The 21,420-nt window shown below is 39.2% G+C and overlaps 1 protein-coding gene across 8 annotated transcripts in view; it reads right to left on the bottom strand.

The window, feature by feature from the left end:
* TENM3 (teneurin transmembrane protein 3) overlaps positions 1-21,420 on the bottom strand; it is a 605,325-nt gene that overhangs the window by 519,541 nt on the left and 64,364 nt on the right. The gene's annotated exons all lie outside the window — the stretch shown is intronic.

Raw genomic sequence — 21,420 nt, 5'->3', positions numbered from 1 at the left:
TAAGTTAAGCAAAATAAGAAGACATGGAAACACACAGCAGATGAAGGAGCAAGGTAAAAAACCCCCAGACAAAACAAATGAAGAGGAAATAGGCAGTCTACCTGAAAAAGAATTCAGAATAATGATAGTAAAGATGATCCAAAATCTTGGAAACAGAATGGAGAAAATACAAGAAACGTTTAACAAGGACCAAGAAGAACTAAAGAGCAAATGAACCATGATGAACAACACAGTAAATGAAATTAAAAATTCTCTACAAGGAATCAATTGCAGAATAACTGAGATAGAAGAACGGATAAGTGACCTGGAAGATAAAATAGTGGAAATAACTACCACAGAGCAGAGTAAAGAAAAAGGAATGCAAAGAATTGAGGACAGTCTCAGAGACCTCTGGGACAACATTAAATGCACCAACATATGAATAAGGGTCCCAAAAGTAGAGAGAAAAAGAAAGGGACTGAGAAAGCATTTGAAGAAATTGTAGTTGAAAACATCCCTAATATGGGAAAGGAGATAGTCAATCAAATCCAGGAAGCACAGAGAGTCTCATACAGGATAAATCCAAGGAGAAACACGCAAGACACATATTAATCATACTATCAAAAATTAAATACAGAGAAAAAATATTAAAAGCAGCGAGGGAAAAGCAACAAATAACATACAAGGGAATCCCCATAGGTTTAACAAGTGATCTTTCAGCAGAAACTCCAAGCCAGAAGGGTGTGGCAGGACATATTTACAGTGATGATAGGGAAAAACCTACAACCAAGATTACTGTACCCAGCAAGGATCTCATTCAGATTTGACAAAGAAATTAAAACCTTTACAGAGGAGCAAAAGCTAAGAAAATTCTGCACCACCAAAGCAGCTCTACAACAAATGCTAAAGGAACTTCTCTAGGAAGGAAACACAAGAGAAGGAAAAGACCTGCAATAATAAACCCCAAACAAATAAGAAAATGGTAATAGGAACATACATATCGATAACTACCTTAAATGTAAATGGATTAAATGCTCTAAACAAAAGACACAGACTGGCTGAATGGATACAAAAACAAGGCCCATATATATGCGGACTACAAAAGACCCAATTCAGACCTAGGGATACATAACAGACTGAAAGTGAGGGCATGGAAAAAGATATTCCATGCAAATAGAAATCAAAAGAAAGCTGGAGTAGCAATTCTCATATCAGAAAAAATAAAAACAATTAAAGACAATTACAGGAGACAAAGAAGGACACTATATAATGATCAAGGGATCAATCCAAGAAGAAGATATAACAATTGTAAATATTTATGCATCCAACATAGGAGCACCTCAATACATAAGGCAAATGCTAACAGCCAAAAAAGGGGAAATCGACAGTAACACAATCATAGTAGGGGACTTTAACATCCCACTTTCACCAATGGACAGATTATCCAAAATGAAAATAAATAAGGAAACACAAGCTTTAAATGAGACATTAAACAAGATGGACTTAATTGATATTTATAGGACATTCCATCCAAAAACAACAGAATACACTTTCTTCTCAAGTGCTGATGGAACATTCTCCATGAGAGATGATATCTTGGGTCACAAATCAAGCCTTGGTAAACTTAAGAATATTGAAATCATATCCAGCATCTTTTCCGACCACAACGCTATGAGACTAGATATCAATTTCAGGAAAAAACATGTAAAAAATACAAACACATACAGGCTAAACAATACACTACTAAATAACCAAGAGATCACTGAAGAAATCAAAGAAGAAATCAAAAAATACCTAGAAACAAATGACAATGAAAACACGATGACCCCAAACCTACGGGATGTGGCACAAGCAGTTCTAAGACAGAAGTTTATAGCAATACAATCCTACCTCAAGAAACAAGAAACATGTCAAATAAACAACCTAACCTTACACCTAAAGCAATTAGAGAAAGAAGAACAAAAAACCCACAAAGTTAGCAGAAGGAAAGAAAACATAAAGATCAGAGCAGAAATAAATGAAAAAGAAATGAAGAAAATGATAGCAAAGATCAATAAAACGAAAAGCTGGTTCTTCAAGAAGATAAACGAAATTGATAAACCATTAGCCAGACTCATCATGAAAAAAAGGGAGAAGACTCAAATCAATAGGATTAGAAATGAAAAAGGAGAAGTAACAACTGACACTGCAGAAATACAAAGGATCATGAGAGATTACTATAAGCAACTCTATGCCAATAAAATGGACAACCTGGAAGAAATGGACAAATTCTTAGAAAAGCACAGCCTTCCGCAACTGAACCAGAAAGAAATAGAAAATATAAACAGACAAATCGCAAGCACTGAAATTGAAACTGTGATTAAAAATCTTCCAACAAACAAAAGCCCAGGACCAGATGGCTTCACAGGTGAATTCTATCAAACATTTAGAGACGAGCTAAGACTATCCTTCTCATACTCTTCCAAAATATAGCAGAGGGAGGAACATTCCCAAACTCATTCTATGAGGGCACCATCACCCTGATACCAAAACCAGAAAAAGATGTCACAAAGAAAGACAACTAAAAACCAGTATCTCTGATGAACACAGATGCAAAAATCCTCAACAAAATACTAGCAAACAGAAACTAACAGCACATTAAAAGGATCATACACATGATCAAGAGGGGTCTGTCCCAGGAAGGCAAGGATTCTTCAATATATGCAAATCAATCAACGTGATACACCATATTAACAAATTGAAGGAGAAAAACCATAAGATCATCTCAATAGATGCAGAAAAAGGTTTGACAAAATTCAACACCAATATATGAAAAAAACCCTCCAGAAAGTAGGCATAGAGGGAACTCACCTCAACATAATAAAGGCCATATATGACAAACCCACAGCCAACATTGTTCTCAAGGGTGAAAAACCAGAACCATTCTCTCTAAGATCAGGAGGAAGACAAGGTTTCCCACTCTCATCACTATTTTTCAACACAGTTGTGGAAGTTTTTGGCCACAGCCATCACAGAAGAAAAAGATATAAAAGGAATCCAAATTGGAAAAGAAGAAGTAAAGCTGTCACCATTTGCAGATGACATGATAGTATACTTAGAGAATCCTAAAGATGCTACCAGAAAGCTACTACAGCTAATCAATGAATTTGGTAAAGTAGCAGGATACGAAATTAATGCACAGAAATCTCTTGCATTCCTATACACAAATGTTGAAAAATCTGAAACAGAAATTAAGGAAACACTCCCATTTACCACTGCAACAAAAAGAATAAAATACCGAGGAATAAACCTACCCAGGAGACAAAAGACCTGTATGCGGAAAACTATAAGACACTGATGAAAGAAATTAAAGATGATACAAACAGATGGAGAGATATACCACGTTCTTGGATTGGAAGAATCAACATAGTGAAAATTACTATACTACCCAAAGCAATCTACAGATTCAGTGGAATCTCAATCTAACTACCAATGGCATTTTTCACAGAACTAGAACAGAAAATTTTACAATTTGTATGGAAATACAAAAGACCCCGAATAGCCATAGCAATCTTGAGAAAGAAAAACCGAGCTGGAGGAATCAGGCTCCTGGACTTCAGACTACATTACAAAGCTACAGTAATCAAGACAGTATGGTACTGGCACAAAAACAGAAATATAGTGAAGTGGAACAGGATAGAAAGCCCAGAGATAAACCCACACACACATGGTCACCTTATTTATTTATTTATTTTTGTGGTATGCGGGCCTCTCACTGTTGTGCCTCTCCCGTTGTGGAGCACAGGCTCTGGACACACAGGCTCAGCGGCCAAAAAAACACAAAAAAACAAAAAAACTACAATGAGGTATCACCTCATACCCGTCAGAATGGCCATCATCAGAGAATCTACAAACAGTAAATGCTGGAGAGGGTGTGGAGAAAGGGAACCCTCTTGCACTGTTGGTGGGAATGTAAATTGATACAGCTGGGCTTCCCTGGTGGCACAGTGGTTGAGAGTCCACCTGCCAATGCAGGGGACACGGGTTCGTGCCCCGATCAGGGAGGATTTCACATGCCGTGGAGTGGCTGGGCCCGTGAGCCATGGCCACTGAGCCTGCGCGTCCGCAGACTGTGCTCCGCAACGGGAGAGGCCACAACAGTGAGAGGCCCGGATACCACAAAAAAAAAAAAAAAAAAAATTGATACAGCCACTATGGAGAACGGTATGGAGGTTCCTTAAAAAACTAAAAATAGAACTACCATACGACCCAGCAATCCCACTACTGGGCATATACCCTGAGAAAAGCATAATTCAAAAAGAGTCATGTACCAAAATGTTCACTGCAGCTCTATTTACAATAGCCAGGACAGGGAAGCAACCTAAGTGTCCACTGACAGATGAATGGATAAAGAAGATGTGGCACATATATACAGTGGAATATTACTCAGCCATAAGAAGAAACGAAATCGAGTTATTTGTAGTGAGGTTGAGGGACCTAGAGTCTGTCATACAGGGTGAAGTAAGTCAGAAAGAGAAAAACAAATACCGTATGTTAACACATATATATGGAATCTAAAAAAAAAAAAAAAAAAAAAAAAAAGGTTCTGAAGAACCTAGAGGCAGAACAGTAATAAAGAGGCAGATGTAGAGAATGGACTTGAGGACACGGGGAGGGGGAAGGGTAAGCTGGGACGAAGTGAGAGAGTGGCATGGACATATATACACTACCAAACGTAAAATAGATAGCTAGTGGGAAGCAGCCGCATGGCACAGGGAGATCAGCTCGGTGCTTTGTGACCACCTAGATGGGTGGGATAGGGAGGGTGGGAGGGAGACGCAAGAGGGAGGGGATATGGGGTATATGTATATGTATAACTGATGCACTTTGTTATAAAACAGAAAGTAACACACCATTGTAAAGCAATTATACTCAGTAAAGATTTAAAAAAAAAAAAAGAATGCTGGACCCTCTTCAAAGGATGGCTTGCTCTAAAAGCTCTCCCAGGGGTGGGGTTGAGGTCACAGTGGTGTAGACCAGGAGCAGGCCCCCTAATCATGACTCAAAAGAAACCCAAATTAGTGCTCTCATTTCAAGCAATTTCTCCAGAGCAGACGCAGAACTGTGGAAGATGCTCCTCCCACACCACTGTAAAAGTATTAATTAAAAAAGCAAAGAACTAAACGTTAGAACAATGGGAAAAACTTAGAAAGAAATTCTTAATAAATGTAAAATACGTAACTTCCCTCTTGAAATGAAAGCTCGTCATGACATGTGATTTATTTTTTCTTTAGAGGAAACAAACCCACTTGGCAAATATGAAATACCACTCGATGTACAATACTAATTTCCTTACTCATCTTTTGAGGATGTATCTGTATTCACAAAGTATATAAATACATTTCCCCCCAGTCCCCTCATACTTCCAGATAAATATGACCGGGAAAAAGAAAAAGCAAGAAGAAAAAACCCAAAGCCACAGACAAACACACACACACACACACACACAGATACACTCACCAATTCATTGGCTACGAATTTTGTTGTTGGTTTGAAATGTGGGGAGCAAGGAGTTAAGGGAGGTTTGTTGATAGCCTATGTGCAGATAATTTTGTACATTTTAATGGGTTTTAAAGACCTCCATGCATCAGTGACTATTGTTAAAAACATAGTGAATTGGTTATGACAACCTGTGGGTTAGTTTACACCACAGTCTAAAAATTGGGAAATTCAGTTTAGAAATTTGATCAATATTCATGCCATCTCACATCATAATTCAATTGGCAAAAACGCAGTAGAAATCTCCCCAGGGCAACCCTGAAGAACAACTTACATGCTGGTGCTTTAACATGTGTAAACCTCCTGCTTGGAATCACTGATGGGGGTTGATGGAAGCCTTGAACTTTTAACAAGGGCTTCCAGGTGATTTGATTGAGGGGTTAACTGTGATAGAACAGCAACGAGAACATTAAAATGAATATGCCAAGGCAGAAACTCAAGATGCTTCTTTTTAACTCTCCACGAGCACTCTCCGCGAAAAGCATAAAGAACTGTCAAAATGGGATCTTGCTTAGAATGCAAAAGGTATTTTCAAAGCGAGGATGACATTTGCATACAGTATGTGCTGACGACTGATGATATGCCCAAAATGTCTTACTTGTAGATTGAGTCTGTATGACATCAAATGCCAGGATTAAAAAAATTAAAAAGGGTTGAAAATATTAGATCTAAAAATATTTCTTGATGCCTTTCTCTAATTAATTTAAACATTCACCTATTAGCAAATTCTGGAATTTTAAATTTATATAGGCTATTATGACCTCTGAGCAGGATGGAGTATGTATAGGATGGTGGCTGGACCATTATTAGCTAATTATACAAGACTACATTTGAAAGACAGTAACTAACATAGCTTCCAGTGTTAGGCTGCCAGCATCATTATGATTTTAGCTCTGGTATTTTTACTCTAAAATGTTCTCCCATGTGGCCCACCACCAGATTTTGGGTCGTGGCCACCTTATATCAATTCCTGGATTACCTCTTCATTTTGGGACAGAAACACGATGCTAAGGGCACTTTTCTAAAGTTCAATTTCAATAAAGTTTCTGGTCTTTAAAAAATAAATGTCATGGCAAATCCTTTAAAAGATCAAATATTCTAATATTATTCACCTGATTCTCTGAGCTTAAAGTGGCTAACTTTTAGCAGGGAAAAGAAAAAAATTAAAATTTTGTCTTTAAAAAGAAAAAAGGAAAATTTAAAGAGAAAATTGCATGTTTACCACATGTAACAAAGGCACAGTGTCCTCCCCCTCCGACCTTATTTTGATAAAATCAGTGCAAATGAAATCAAGAACTGTTTAAAAATGTTAACATTTTTCTACAGCAGTGTAACTGGATTTGAGCTGAGGTACTTAGACACACACAGAACAATCGTGCCTTTCACCAAGAATCCTGAGTAACTTGACACCCATAAATCTTCATTACGTTTGATTAAGTGAAGGGCTAAAACAAAACTCTGCTAAAAGCTACGCGTATAGAGAGGCTAACTCACTCTGAAGCACCATCGTTCTGATAGTTTTGGTGGATAAAATCCACTGAAATAATTTTTCTAATCAGTAAAGAGAGGGCTTTTCCAGTCTCTCATGTTGGAGCTCAAAACTTATCCTAAATAACCCTTATATAAGAATAATTTCCCAAGAATAAAAAGAAGAAAAATATTTTTTACATGATGACCCTCACAGAGCTGTAGATTACTGTTTTATATCACACACTATTCATTACCAGTTACTAAAGGAAAAATAAAAATGGGGAAAATTGTAGTCTTGCTATACACATAAAATGTACACTGTACCATCTGCTAGCTATTTGGTAATTATAAGAAATATCATGTAATGTGATCATAAAGCTATGATTTTTCACCTAACTGTTTGACTTGGAAGTAAATATTTCTACCTGTCAAATGGTCTCTGGCTAGCAAGTAGTGTGAACCTCTTCCGATGCACAATTTACTGTCAATCTAAGGTGACTCTGGCTCCAGGGTGGTCCTCTCACATTGGAACACTGCTTGGAATGGCAGTGAGCTGCGTGATCCCATAAGGTATTGCAGGAAGAAGGGAAGGGCGAGGAAAAGGTCCAGCTGTCAGAGCCCTGAACTGTTCCAGCAGCAGAGAGCTGAGACCAGCCACTGATCTTCTTTATCAAGCCGACGTGTCACAAGCCACCAAAACGGAAGACACTCCTAAGGGCCGAAGAACGTGGGCCCTTTCAATGTGGCCACATTGAAAGCTGAGCTCTCTAAAATGTGTTCCAAGAAATAGAAAAACCCAGGCTGTCCAGAGGCATATTAAGTACTCCATTTACAGTACCAAAAATCTTGACAAATAACATAAAAAAGATTTTCCAAATCAAGGATTTCTTTCTTTTATTTTCTTCCTTTTTTTTTTTGGAGGGTGAGCACACTTCACCGTCAGACTGAGTGACAGCGGAACTGGATAAGTGTCAATCTGCGTGAGCTCGCGATGCAAACTGAAACAATTATTTTACACCATCATTTGGATATTTTAGAACTGGATTTCAGAGAAGCACGATCGCGTGTGTTTTCTTAGGTTGGATTTTAACTGCCACCGTTTGAAGCTTTTGGATTTTAACTCTCACGATGTGCTTCTGACAAATGCATTTGTTGACAATATTCAAATTAACAGAAATGAACTATGTTTCTTCATTTTCAACTACTTAGTTTCTATTCAAAATATTATATATCTTAGCTTAAAAAAATACCATGCCAGATAGTATACATGAGTGAAGAAAATGAATTTTAACATAATCTACACTAATCAAGGCATTGGTACTGTCAAATTTTCATGATTTTTTTTCTTCTTATGCATATGTTTGCAAATATATTAGGTGTTCCCTCAATGTATTTAACAGTTAAAGATACAGAAGGGTTAAATTAATTATCACTCACTAGTTAGGTTGTGTAACGTGAAATGGCCAATAGTTGACCATTTTCTGACTTACCAAAATGGCTTAATCTATTTTGGTAGAACGTTCTGTGTGGAGCAGCAGAGGTCATGGGCTTTGAAGTCACCTACTGCGTGACTTTAAACAATTTATCCGCTCTAGGCCTCAATTCTCTCCTTTATAAAATAGGAATAATAATGATACCTACTCATCAGGGTCACCAGGCAGTTTAAGTGAGATAACATATGAAATTGCACAATGACCTACACCCAGGAAGCTACGATAAATTACGGCAAAAGCTGAAAGCGCAACAGCATCATAGCTTATATAACACATTCAATCAGGATTTCAGTTAAAACACCTTCAAACGATTCAGGGGTTCATCGAAACACCAAATACATTCTTTCTTCCATGCGCTCAAGATGATTGCCGTAATGAGAGGACATTGTTCAAACCACAGATTTTGCGGTCAGGTTTATTTTGATTGGGGGCCCTACTCTGCTTCCTCTAACATAGGTCACTTTGAGCAAGTAAGTTGGTCATCCATAAAATAGGACTTATTTACACATAAGAAAACGCACCTGAAGCACCCGGAACGTTGCTTCCCGTACAGAGTATGTTACGTGGATGTTACCTGTTACTTAAGGTGTTTTTATTGTTATCATGATGCTTGTCTTACTCAAGTTCTTTATTTTCGGCTGAAGTCCAAGGAAACAATTTTATCACCCCTGACACATTTCCATATTTAATTAAAATATTTTTCTTAGGCAGGATACCTTTTTCTTTATGGGATTTTTAATACCTATAACACTATTATTGAATTTTTTTCTGCCCTAAAGATAGAAAGAATACTTTAAAAGGGATATTCCAAATAATATCACAAAGTAATAGCTAGTCATACTGCGGAAAGACTATAAGCACAAAAATCAGGCCAGACTGTCTGGATCCAAGTCTCAGTTCCACCATATCTGGGCTCTATGGCCTTGGACAAATTATTTAATATCTCTGGGCCTCAGATTCCTCATCTGTAAAATGGGTATAATAATGTCACCTGTCTCATAAGAGGATTCTGAGGTTTAAAACAGTTAACACGTGTAAAATGCTTTGAACGAGTACTTGACACACAGTAAGCCCAGGAAGTTAGGCAAGTGCTCGTTAAACAGTTTGCTTTAAGAATACCTAGACACATGCCATAATCTTATTTAATACAACTTCAAGTACTTTGATCTTATATGCTGAATCTCACACAGGCCACTGTCTTTGCTTTGGCAGTGCTATTCAGATAATCACTTTGCAGAAAAGTTATGGATTGAAATGATGAAATTTAAAAATGCACTGAGCCAGGTGTCCACGCCTCCGGTGAGACGGGGCCGGGGGACGCTCTCCTCAGCTCCTTGCCTGGGTGGGCAAGTCAGGCTCCAGGGCCGGCAGAAATCCTCGTGTGAAGGTCCCACCGAGTTCCCGGTCAGAGTGCTGCACCTGAGCAGAGCTGCTGCTTGGGCCTACTGCTCGGGCGCTGCAGAAAGCCTTCTGGAATCTGACACGTGATCACTTTGGCACCATTGGCCAGCTGCTCCTGACTTGGCCACGTGAAGGCTCCGACTGTCCCAGCCTCTGAGCTGCAGAGAACCAACACTATCAGCATGTCTCTCACCACCATGAACGCCAAGTATCTCAGTGAAGAGCATCAGGAGGACATCCTCAAAGCCCAGACCGGCAGGTGCAAGGTCTGAGGAATGGGAATAACCCAGTGTATCTGGGTGACCTCTGGAGGCAGCTGAGACAGAGCTACAACAGGGCAGTGGCTGACACCCAACTCATAGCCCATCTTCTCCAGCCGTGTGGCTGACAGGGTCTTGGTGCTCTGGCCAGGTGTCAGGCCTGAGCCTCTGAGGTGGGAGAGCCAAATTCAGGACACTGGACCACCAGAGACCTCCCGGACCCATGTAATATCAATTGGCGAGAGCTCTCCCAGAGACCTCCGTCTCAACGCTAAGGCCCAGCTCCACTCAACGACCAGCAAGCTGCAGTGCTGGACACCCCATGCCAAACAGCTAGAAAGACAGGAACACAGCCCCACCCATTAGCAGAGAGGCTGCCTAAAATCATACTAAGCTCACAGACAACCCAAAACACACCACTGGATGAAGCCCTGCCCAACAAAAAGACAAGATCCAGCCTCATCCACCAGAACACAGGCACCAGTCCCCTCCACCAGGAAGCCTACACAGCCCACTGAACCACCCTTACCCACTGGGGGCAGACACCAAAAACAAAAGGAACTACGAACCTGCAGCCTGCGAAAAGCAGACCCCAAACACAGTAAGTTAAACAAAATGGGAAGACAGTGAAATACACAGCAGATGAAGGAGCAAGGGAAAAACCCAGCAGACCAAACAAATGAAGAGGAAATAGGCAGTCTACCTGAAAAAGAACTCAGAGTAATGATAGTAAAGATGATCCAAAATCTTGGAAATAGAATGGAGAAAATACAAGAAACGTTTAACAAGGACCTAGAAGAACTAAAGAGCAAATAAACCATGATGAACAACACAATAAATGAAATTAAAAATTCTCTACAAGGAATCAATAGCAGAATAACTGAGACAGAAGAACTGATAAGTGACCTGGAAGATAAAATAGGGGAAATAACTACTGCAGAGCAGAATAAAGAAAAAAGAATGAAAAGAATTGAGGACAGTTTCAGAGCCTTCTGGGACAACATTAAATGCACCAACATTCGAATACGGGTCCCAGAAGTAGAAGAGAAAAAGAAAGGAACTGAGAAAGCATTTGAAGAAATTGTAGTTGAAAACTTCCATAATATGGGAAAGAAAATAGTCAATCAAGTCCAGGAAGCACAGAGAGTCCCAAACAGGATAAATCCAACAAGAAACATGCCAAGACACATAGTAATCATACTATCAAAAATTAAATACAAAGAAAAATACTAAAAGCAGCAAGGGAAAAAAATAAAAAGTACAAGGGAATCCCCATAGGGTTAATAGCTGGTCTTTCAGCAGAAACTCTCCAAGCCAGAAGGGAGTGGCAGGACATATTTACAGTGATGAAAGGGAAAAACCTACAACCAAGATTACTCTACCCAGCAAGGATTTCATTCAGATTCGACGGAGAAATTAAAACCTTTACAGACACGGAAAAGCTAAGAAAATTCAGCACCACAAAACCAGCTTTACAAGAAATGCTAAAGGAACTTCTCTAGGCAGGAAACACAAGAGAAGGAAAAGACCTGCAATAACAAACCCAAAACAATTAGGAGAATGGTAATAGGAACATACATATCGATAACTATCTTAAATTTAAATGGATTAAATGCTCCAACCAAAAGACACAGACTGGCTGAATGGATATAAAAACAAGACCCATATATGTGCTGTCTACAAGAGACCCAATTCAGATCTAGGGACACATACAGACTGAAAGTGAGGGCATGGAAAAAGATATTCCATGCAAATGGAAATCAAAAGAAAGCTGGAGTAGCAATTCTCATATCAAACAAAATAGACTTTAAAATAAAGACAACTACAAGACACAAAGAAGGACACTATATAATGATCAAGGGATCAATCCAAGAAGAAGATATAACAATTGTAAATATTTATGCACCCAACATAGAAGAACCTCAATAATAAGGCAAATGCTAATAGCCATAAAGGGGAAATCGACAGTAACACAATCATAGTAGGGGATTTTAACACCCCACTTTCACCAATGGACAGATCATCCAAAATGCAGGCGAATTCTACCAAACATTTAGAGAAGAGCTAACAGCTATCCTTCTCAAACTCTTCCAAAATATAGCAGAGGGAGGAAAACTCCCAAGCACATTCTACGAGGCCACCATCACCCTGATACCAAAAGCAGACAAAGATACTACAAAAAAGAAAATTACAGACCAATATCACTGATGAACATAGATGCAAAAATCCTCAACAAAATACTAGCAAACAGAAGCCAACAACACATTAAAAGGATCATACACCATGGTCAAGTGGGATTTATCCCAGAGATGCAAGGATTCTTCAATATACACAAATCAATCAATGTGATACACCACATTAACAGATTGAAGATTAAAAGCCATATGATCGTCTCAGTAGAAGCAGAAAAAGTTTTTGACAAAATTCAACACCCATTTATGATAAAAACTCTCCAGAAAGTGGGAATAGAGTGAACCTACCTCAACATAATGAAGGCCAAATATGACAAACCCACAGCAAACATCATTCTCGATGGTGAAAAACTGAAAGCATTTCCTCTAAGATCAGGAACAAGACAAGGATGTCCACTCTCACCACTATTATTCAACATAGTTTTGGAAATCCTAGCCACGGTAATCAGAGAAGAAAAAGAATAAAAGGTATACAAATTGGAAAAGAAGAAGTAAAGCTGTCACTGTTTGCAGATGACATGATACTATACATAGAGAATCCTAAAGATGCCACCAGAAAACTACTAGAGCTAATCAATGAAATTGGTAAAGTTGCAGGATACAAAATTAATGCACAGAAATCTCTTGCATTCCTATACCCTAACAATGAAAGAATGAGAAATTAAGGAAACAATCTCATTCACCATTGCAACAAAAAGAATAAAATTCCTAGGAATAAACCTACTTAAGGAGGTAAAAGATCTGTATTCAGAAAACTATAAGACACTGATGAAAGAAATCAAAGATGACACAAACAGATGGAGAGATATACCATGTTCTTGGATTGGAAGAATCAATATTGTGAAAAAGACTATACTACCCAAAGCAATCTACAGATTCAATGCAATCCTTATCAAATTACCAATGGCATTTTTTTTTACAGAACTAGAATAAAAAATCTTAATATTTGTATAGAGACACAAAAGACCCCAAATAGCCAAAGCAATCTTGAGGGAAAAAAGCAGAGCTGGAGGAATCAGACTCCCTGACTACAGACTATACTACAAAGCTACAGTCATGAAGACAATATGGTACTGGCACAAAAACCTAAATATAGATCAATGGAACAGGATAGAAAGCCCAGAGATAAACCCACACACCTATGGTCAACTAATCTATGACAAAGGAGGCAAGAATATACAGTGGAGAAAACTTCTTCAATAAGTGGTGCTGGGAAAACTGGAGAGCTACATGTAAAAGAATGAAATTTGAACAATCCTTAACACCATACACAAAAATAAACTTAAAATGGATTAAAGACCTAAACTCTTAGAGGAAAACACAGGAATAACATTCTTTGACATAAATCACAGCAAGATCTTTTTGGACCCACCTCCTAGAGTAATGGAAGTAAAAACAAAAATAAACAAATGGGACCTAATGAAACTTAAAAGCTTTTGCACAGCAAAGGAAACTATAAACAAGATGAAAAGACAACCCTCAGAATGGGAGAAAATATTTGCACACGAATCAATGAACAAAAGATTAATCTCCAAAATATATAAACAGCTCATGCAGCTCAATATTAAAAAAACAAACAACCCAATCCAAAAATGGGCAGAAGACCTAAATAGACATTTCTCCAAAGAAGACATACAGATGGCCAAGAAGCACATGAAAAGCTACTCAACATCACTAATTATTAGGGAAATGCAAATCAAAACTACAACGAGGTATCACCTCACACCAGTTAGAATGGGCATCATCAGAAAATCTACAAACAACAAATGCTGAAGAGGGTGTGGAGAAAGGGAACCCTCCTGCACTGTTGTGGGAAAGTAAACTGATACAGCCACTGTGGAGAACTGTATGGAGGTTCCTTAAAAAACTAAAAATAGAACTATCATATGCCCCAGCAATCCCACGACTGGGCATATACCCTGAGAAAACCATCATTCAAAAAGTGTCATGTACCACAACGTTCCTTGCATCACTATTTACAATCGCCAGGACATGGAAGCAAGCTAAGTGTCCATCGACAGATGAATGGATAAAGAAGATGTGGCACATATATACAATGGAATATTACTCAGCCATAACAAGAAACGAAATTGAGCTATTTGTAGTGAGGTGGATGGACCTAGAAAGTGTCATACACAGTGAAGTAAGTTAGAAAGAAAAAAACAAATACCGTATGCTAACACATATATATGGAATTCCATATATATGGAATCTGAAAAAATTAAATAAATAAATAAATGGTTCTGAAGAACCTAGAGGCAGGACAGGAGTAAAGACGCAGATGTACAGAATGGACTTGAGGACATGGGGAGGGGGAAGGGTAAGCTGGGACGAGGTGAGAGAGTGGCAGGGACATATATACACTACCAAACGTAAAACAGATAGCTAGTGGGAAGCAGCCGCACAGCACAGGGAGATCAGCTCGGTGCTTTGTGGCCACCTGGAGGGGTGGGATAGGGAGGGTGGGAGGGAGACGCAAGAGGGAGGGGATATGGGGTATGTGTATAAGTATGGCTGGTTCACTTTGTTATACAGCAGAAGCTAACGCACCACTGTAGAGCAATTATGCTCCAATAAAGATGTTGAAGGAAAAAATGCACTGAAACACTGATTATGTATTTACATAAGAAAATGGGTGTTTGAATCACAGCCATTTTCATTCCAAAAGGACTTTGGTTACAAAGGTGGTCAGTGGAGTTCTTTAATGGGATGCAAGTCTCATTGTTCTAGAAAAGACCTGGATCATGTATAGGAATTAAAGTATGGAAGCATTGTCTGAACAAGGTGGCTGAATGCTATTAACAGGATTCACGACTCAATTCAGCATTTATTGTACACCTAATACATGCCAGACACAGAGCCAGCAGCTAGGAACTCAACAGTAACTGAGAAAGAGCTTCTAGTAAATACTGTCTAAAATACAACATTCCTGTTTATCCCCTTGTTTCAAAGTGTATGAGGACTGCATCTACGTAATCTTTATTTTTCCTATTCAGTTAGGATTGATGACGGAGGTGGGGTAGCCAAACTGACAGGGAAACAGTATGCACCAGACTACAACTGATGCCCAGATGATTTATGCTTTCCAAGAAAGGACACAGGTACCAAGTGACAGCACATCAGATCATGAATTTGTTGACCTAGTGCAGTGGAACTGCAATGACCATGGGCAAGGTCACATGGGGACTGAACAAGCTGAAATTAGGCCACGCTAGCTTGAAGGGAACTGCATTCACCTGGTCACCTTTAGGTACCTTTTACACATTTGGGTCATTTGAACCCAAAAGGAACCCACCAGCGGGTCTGGCTCAGGAGTTTCTGTCTCCTTTGTGAATATAGTCTGACCTAGCTGGAAATCACACGTTTTGAGGACTGTATGCTGGCAATCTTTTCTGGTTTGTAAATACAAGGACAGATATACAGCGGAATTTCCATTGTTCTGTCATGGTTACATGCGGACTGTTCACTGGCCTTTGGAAAAATCAACTAGCAAAAAAAATCAAAGAAGGGATTTTCAGCAGCGAATATAAATTCTCCATAGACTCTGAGACCACCCAGGGGCTAGGGGGGATGGAGCTGCAGCCTTTTCTCCAGCTCTCATTCACAATTAGCTGCTCATTTCCAATTAATGTTTTATTACTTTCAAAGGTGAGTTTTCATAGAGGACTTCTGGAGACACTAAAGCCCCAGTCTTAGAAAGGTATCTAGAGATCAATGGAATTGGAGACCTGATTGCGAGTCAGAAGCGAAAAATAAGTGAACCAGTGTCCTTTGCAGTAAAGATTACTCTGTGGACGTGTTCAAGGTGCAAACAGCAAGACCTGCTTGTGGAAAACAATCTCCTCTAGAATTCAAGGAAAAGCCTGCTGCCGCTTTTGTGCCTTAAGTCTATAGGATCTATAGATTTCCATGGCCCTACAGTCTACAGATAACTTGATTCAAATTTTCTACTCCGTGACTCTGCTGCCATTACAAAAAGAATATACCATGATCTTTTCGATATATTTTGATTGGTTCTAGGAAACTGGGAAACTTTTCCTTTTTTTTTTTTTTTTAAATCACGTAGATTAAAAAACCAGCACCTTTTTCAAGGAAAACAATAGTACACGGAGGACCCCACAGAACATCTCTGTCTGGCCTCTTTTTTTGTTTTTTGCATCTTTTTAAAAAGCTAGACAAGTGAAGTGGCCACTTAGTGAAGAGGGGGCTTGCCTCGATCCAACTATAACTGCCTCATTTTGGAGGCATCATTTTTTTTTTTCTCATTAATAAAGATTGAATCAGTCACTCGCATCACCCTTTGCTTTAATGACATTTGTTCTCAGGAGTCAACTAGACTGAGTGCCTCTTCTTGTCCACTAGGAAAGCTCTTGAGAATACCATTTATAGCCCACTGCCCACGTGACAAGGCGAGTTCTTTGCACTTCGTCTGCACTCTAGCTCAGAGCTATTTCTTCAAAAGTTTCTGATGTGCTCTTTTACCAGCAGAGTTTCACGCCTGCTATCAAGATAAATGATTACACTCTTGCAGACATCTTCCTTATCTCTAGCTGGAATTTCATTTGTGTACCATGATTTAGTTAAAGGGTGACATAATAGAAAACTAATGTGTTTGTTTTGATCTCAAGAATGTGGGTAACTTAGGAAGATCTTCAATGCATTCTTAAGGACTGTTGACATCCATAACCTTAGTTACTCTCAAGTCTCTAACATTCTCTAACAGATGAATTTTATTGTAAGAAAGACTGCCCTTTATTCATGAACATTATGATGTTAACAATACAATCACTGTCAAAGTTTAAGTGCTTTGTTAACAACGTTTCTGTTACACCTTGTAGAAATTTAGAAAAGATTACCCAGAGTTCATGAGGGGTGTTTTAAAAAATAAATATGATAAATAGAATTTAAGCTCCTGAAATGAAGGTTCATTATGGACATCCAAAAACATCGCAGTAAATATGTGTCTCTCATCAAGAACACATATGTAATTAAATCTTCGTATCTTATAGCATATTTGTGCCATAGCTTCCTTATCTGTGAAGGGGGAAAGATAATGCTGTTCACAGCTACTATAATGATTAAATGAGATCATATGATTAAATGAGATCATATAAAAAAATCTTCATATCTTACACTATGATGTCCCTTTAATTCTTCAAATTTTCAAAGGATAGAGTCAAACTACAGATCAGATGGCAGGCCAAAGAAACCTATTAGTTATGCTATAATTAAATTTACTTCGCTTTCTTGGAGATCACAGAGTAAGCACATATTTAAGAAACACTAGGAGTCAAGAAACGAGAATTATATCTCATTTCCAACAAGTGATGTATTATGCTTCCCTAATACATTCAAATTTCCATGTAGATTTAAACCCTAGTTCCCTAACAGCACATCTTCCTCCCTCTCATTTAAGAAAAGCTGCATTTCTTCTCTCTAGACAATAGCCAAGAATATATAGACTAATTTTTAAATTCTATTTCCATAGTGGGGTTTGTTTGTTGCTTAGAATTTTGGCCAGGCAAATAGAGCTAAAGAAGTGGTATCTCTATTTACGGAGATGACATTAAATATGCCTTCATATGGATTGTACTGTATCGTTTAGTAACTCTTCCTAATGAGACAGTCACAAACAGCTCTCAAAAGGCAATAAATCACCATTGTATTCAATTGAATCGAGATAATAATTAAGCCCATTCAAAACAACCATGTTTGTTATGAATTATGAAAAGCCTATCTTAATTTCTTTATACTTTTGGGGGTATAATAGCTTTATTCTGAGGATAAAAATAGTTGTAGCCAAATCTTTAACAGTATAATTAGGAAAAAGGATGACTAAATGGGTCTGGAATGCATTAGTGGGTAGTATGGTAATTCATGTCACTTTTTAATTTCAGTTTGCTTTTTAGCCCATGTTTTATCACTTCCATATAATATTTGAACTGACTCATAGGTTATATGATATTCTGAAATATGGTGCAACTATAATACTAAACGCACTCTGCTTTATTCAATTACTTAATAAGTTCTTAGAAGTTCTTTAGAAGCTTAACAGAATATCCATTTAAAATAGGACTGCCAATCACAGGGAAGGTCTGGTTTTCCTGGAGTAGGAAACAGTCCTCCAACTAAACTTACGGACCAATGCTTTTAACTGCTAATCAGAGTGTAAATCCTCTAATGGAATGCCGCCGTGCTTCAAATGTGTAACATCAAGCAAACAGACAAGGAATCGTAGGATGGATGGGGCTCTGACGTTCGTGATGTGGTCTCCACGTAAGACTTAATTTCTTTTACTCTTTAAGTAAAGAAAAAACCCACCTCCTGTGGTCAGCACTGCATCCCGCCCCTTCGGCATCTCGTCACCCAGGACAACGATAAAGGACATCTGTTTGTGACTGGTGATCCTTGGTACCACTAGTTCTATCTCTGGGAAGTCAAAACTGATTTTCTTCCACTGGCCACACTAACATCTCAACTCTGTCCTTCCGGTTACATTCCCCAAGAGCTCAGTGGTGCGGGCATCAAAGGATTAGGAAGCAGTAGCTTTCAGGGGAGTGGGCGGCGTGAGGAGCCAGGAGAGGCAATCTATTCCAGCTTCCGAGGGAGCACAGGCTAAGTGGTGAACAACATGTAAAGTGCTCACTTGACATAAGTTTTTTTTTTTTTTTTTTTATGTAGTTGAGACAAAGAGAGCCTCCGATGGCTGACCTTATATTATTACTCGGAGCCCCAAGTACCTGAGCAGAGGGGACCCCAGGCACACTCTTAGCTGCTGGTGCAATGTTTGCAGCTGCCTCATTCTCCTTCCACTTGTTTGTCCCACTCGCGGCCCGATGTGCCTGGTGTCTGATTTCCAGCTCTGGAAACCGTGTGCAAGCCCTGCTGGGGGAGGGGGGGCGGCTTCAAGTCTGGATTTGAACTGCAAAGGAGCACATCGCTGCGGGCTCCCAGGAGTCAGGCGCAACTCAGTATCTGTCCCGGTTTCGCTTGGAAAATGTACAAATCTTTTATAAAACTTATGAAAGAGATAAGGGAATCCCTATGCATTTACATCTCCATTCCATATTTAAAAGTAGTCTAATAATGGGAAGAAAAGAATATGTATTCATATTCTTTGAGAGACAGGGATGGGGTTTAGCAAATTGTACATTTCAACTATCTTAATAAATAGATATTAGCACACCATTTGCTGTATTTCATATCTGCTAGGCTCGGTGCTACATGCTTGATGTATAAGAACCCATTTAATCCTAGCAACAAACCTGTCAGGAATTGTAATGTCTCCGATTTACAGATGAATGAACTGAGGGCCCTGCAAGGATTGAGGAATTTGTGCAAAGTCACATGATAAGTAAAGCAGCAATTTTCAAATAATTAAAAACAACAACAAAGTGTATTTAAAACATATTTTCTTTGGTAAATCAGAAAGTACTTCAGTAGTGTACACTGCTTCTGCCTCACTGTGATGAAATTCAATGCTTTCAGCATTGAAAAAAATGATTTCAGTATATTTTCTTGATGCAAGGATTCAGGATCTTTTAAAAAAATTAATAAGCTGAATTATTTGATGATGATTTTTTACAGGTAGCAGTAGACTTGATTTCTGAATAATCTACCAAGTCTTAAGTGGTTAACATTGGGGGTTTCTCTTCATGTACACACCAAATTTCTTTTCAAATTCAGAATCAGAATATAGCCTATATTTTAGACATATTTCTGTATGTAATTAAGCAATTTTCAAATAGAAAAGGGAAGCACAGCATAAATATAAGACATACTGGAGTGGTTAATATTTAATTATGGCATAATTAATCATAGAAGCTCATATGAATCTGATTTATTTGTGTTCTCCCCAAAAATGCCATCTTTGATTTCAACCAGAAAAAAAAAAGAGACGAAAGTATAAAGAACAATGCATGCACTGTATTCATACTTCTTGTAAGCAAGAGCCACATCCGCTGTTCATGCGTTCAAAGAGTTTCATGAATATTATCTTTACACTTAAAAAGAATCCCGGGGGCTTCCCTGGTGGCGCAGTGGTTGGGAGTCCGCCTGCCGATGCGGGGGACCACGGGTTCGTGCCCCGGTCCGGGAAGATCCCACATGCCGTGGAGCGGCTGGGCCCGTGAGCCATGTGGCCGCTGAGCCTGCGCGCCCGGAGCCTGTGCTCCGCAACGGGAGAGGCCACAGCAGTGAGAGGTCCGCGTACCAAAAAAAAAAAGTGACACCAGAGGGTAGGCAGCAGGTGGGTTTGCACAGGTAGGAGAAGCTGGCAGTGAAAAGGCAGGGGCAGAGCTCTGGTCTTCGAGCTCACATTCTTCCCAGTATAAATATTTAATACCCTCTAGTATAGCCAGGCTGATATGTTCATATGTTCAAATCCTTCAGATTCCGTCTCCCTCGCAGAACCCTAGATTCTTGCCCCGTGTAAGGACCTATTTACCTCCTGTGTTTATTTTATTTTACCTCCTGTAAACCCAGTCAATACTCCCTTCCAATGGCATAAGATGCAGTTACAAAATGACTAATGGCTACTGAAGAGATTATCTACTGGACTAGGTAACTTTCTTTCAAGGACCTTACCCAGCTCTAGCAGGAAAGGTATTAACAAAGGGGATATGTTTGGGGAAGGTGGGCTGCTAGCAGTGACACATGCCAGGTAGGCGTTTAGGATAACAACGACTGAGGATCTGAAAGAGCAGAGTCTTGGCAACTTGGGCTGTAGCTTGGATAGAACGGTGAGGACGAGAACGATATTGCAGAAGGATGTGAAGAACACGCTGGTAGAGGCAACGAGGCACATTGGAAGAGTCCGGCTTGAACGGGGTGATGGGATGGCAGCTGGAGTACAGCAGCGTCCAAATAATGTTTATTGTTTCAGAGCGGGTACCTGAGCCTATCTGAAGGCTGAAGGGGAAAAGTCCATGGAAAGTGCTGGATTTCCTAAAGATAGGAGATACACGTTGCCAACTAAACTAAGGTTGTAAGATCCGCAGGGAAAGGCCAGATCAGATGAGCTTAATATGCAGGGAAGCCCAAGGATCTGCACGTTTAACAGAGCAACTCAGTGATGAGACATCAGAT

The sequence above is a fragment of the Delphinus delphis genome, chromosome 21, assembly GCF_949987515.2.
Source record: "Delphinus delphis chromosome 21, mDelDel1.2, whole genome shotgun sequence".
NCBI lineage: Eukaryota > Metazoa > Chordata > Mammalia > Artiodactyla > Delphinidae > Delphinus > Delphinus delphis.
Note: the sequence above shows the minus strand (reverse complement) of the source record. Positions and strands in the feature narration are given on the sequence as shown.